The sequence below is a fragment of the Sinocyclocheilus anshuiensis genome, unplaced genomic scaffold (genome assembly GCF_001515605.1).
Source record: "Sinocyclocheilus anshuiensis isolate Anshui unplaced genomic scaffold, SAMN03320099.WGS_v1.1 scaffold1371, whole genome shotgun sequence".
Lineage (NCBI taxonomy): Eukaryota > Metazoa > Chordata > Actinopteri > Cypriniformes > Cyprinidae > Sinocyclocheilus > Sinocyclocheilus anshuiensis.
This window is the reverse complement of record NW_015539833.1, coordinates 603,071-605,118: the sequence shown is the minus strand read 5'-3', so window position 1 is coordinate 605,118 and position 2,048 is coordinate 603,071. Positions and strand designations below refer to the sequence as shown.

Here is a 2,048-nt window from a genome sequence, read left to right as displayed (position 1 = left end):
GGGAACAAAATTGCAAGGTTTCAGAAGCTGCAGGAGCAGATGGGACAGCACACAAATCCAAACAATCCAGAACATAAATCCAAAAAAAAAAAAGCATATAAATGAACACACATTTGTGATGTATGAAGAATTGTTGCTGCGTTCACGGTTATATTACAGGAAAAACATTAAGTCGAGATTGTATGAATAGGAAAATAGTTTAAATGGCAAAAGTATTTGATAGGAACGTGCATGTGTGTTATATTTGTTTGTGTGTGTGTGTCCTGCTGTCTGACGGTAATATTAGGCAGAAGGCCAGTCATCTTGATCTCAGATCAAGGCTCGTTCACACAAACACACACACACACACACACACACACAGCAGACCTGACACTGATATATGACCTCCTGAAGAGATTACAGGTATTTAGCCCAGCTCAGATTATCAGTCTTAATTCACTCGGTCTGGTGTGTGAGTGCATGTGAATATGTGCACTGGATTACATTCATCTGATGTGCTTTATTGATCCTTCAGGGAGATTTTACAAACTGTTGACTAGCTAACATAGTTCAACATTCCCTTTCAGTGGCATGTACAATCATTGATAATATGAACTAATAATAGGTAAACTCTTCTGGGCAACTAACACAATGTCATAACCAGATACGCCAAGAATGGTAAAGGACATGGTTTCTTGCGTCACAACAAAATCTAAAGAAAGGAATAATAAAAGCCTATTTTTAGGTCCACAATATCAGTTTTAGACAATTCAATAATGTGTTCAAATTTAGTTCTTATTATTTGTACAGTATTTTTTACTGATTTTTTTTTATTGATCTAATGGGAATCATCATTATATAACATTCATTATCGTCTTTATCAAATGACTGTAGTACCATGATTTAAAAAAAAATAAAAATCAGTTTAAAGGCAATACAACAAATAATTTGATGTATAACTACATATAAACAGCAGTGTGCTTATTTTAAAAATAAAATGTGGTTAATTGTCATAAAAAGTCAAATGCCAATAAAGCTATATATATGCAGTATATACAGTATATAAATATATTAGGGGTGTAACGGTTCGCAAAATTCACGGTTCGGTTCGATACGACAGTGGTGTCACGGTTCGGTACGTTTTCGATAGGGGGAGGAGGGGTTGGGTAATTGCTTTCGTCGCAATGTTGGAAATATTTATGTTTTATACCATGAAGGCGAGCCAATGAATATCACTAGAAAGTGAAAGTAAAGGTGAAATGACGGAGTAATGACGGAGCTTTTCTTTATCTGACGCCACATATTCTCTCAGAGACGACGAGAGACGAATCTACTTCAACATATGCTGATTACGGTATATAGCTAACTATTTGAATTTATTCCCTTAATATTTCTCTTGTGGCCCGTACATAGTAAAAAAAAAAAATGAATAAATGAGAAGAAACGTATTTGGTGTTAAACAGGCTGTTTTTGAAAGTCGGCACTTTAAATAGGCTAAATAAAGCATTTTATTTCATTGATTTTTATTGATGACTGCTGTCTTAATATTTTAATTATAGGCCTATAATTAATTGTATAATAGACCTGTTTTAAAAGACAGGCCTTATCGTTTGTTATCCTCGCAGCGTGTCAGTTATGCGGTAATATTGTGGGGCAAATTAATTGTAATTTGAATTTAATAATAAAATGTAATAATAAAAGTAACTTCATAATAATAATAGGCCTAATAAAAATAAGAATGTAACAGGGCTACATTAATTGAAAATGCCAAATCGTCTTAATATTGCCAATAATTGATGTTTTTGATAATATCTCTGGCTATCGTCAATACAAGATCCTCGTCTTTCGACGCACCCCAGCAACGGGAGGTTATCGCGGGGCAGACAACACGTTGCCTGTTATGTTATTTGGGCTGCACAGTGGTACTGAGAACATTATATTTCACACACTTTAAGCTCTTTCATTTTCAAATGTAATAGGATTAGTCCAACGAATCGTTCGGTTTGTAATGCGTACCGAACCGAAAACGTCGTACCGAACGGTTCAATACGAATATGTCTATCGTTACA

At 34.7% G+C, this 2,048-nt stretch overlaps 1 protein-coding gene across 1 annotated transcript in view; it reads left to right on the top strand.

Annotated features, from left to right (window-relative positions):
* The window catches only part of LOC107684306 (probable E3 ubiquitin-protein ligase HERC3), a 40,851-nt gene that overhangs the window by 31,093 nt on the left and 7,710 nt on the right, over positions 1-2,048 (top strand). The window lies entirely within an intron of this gene.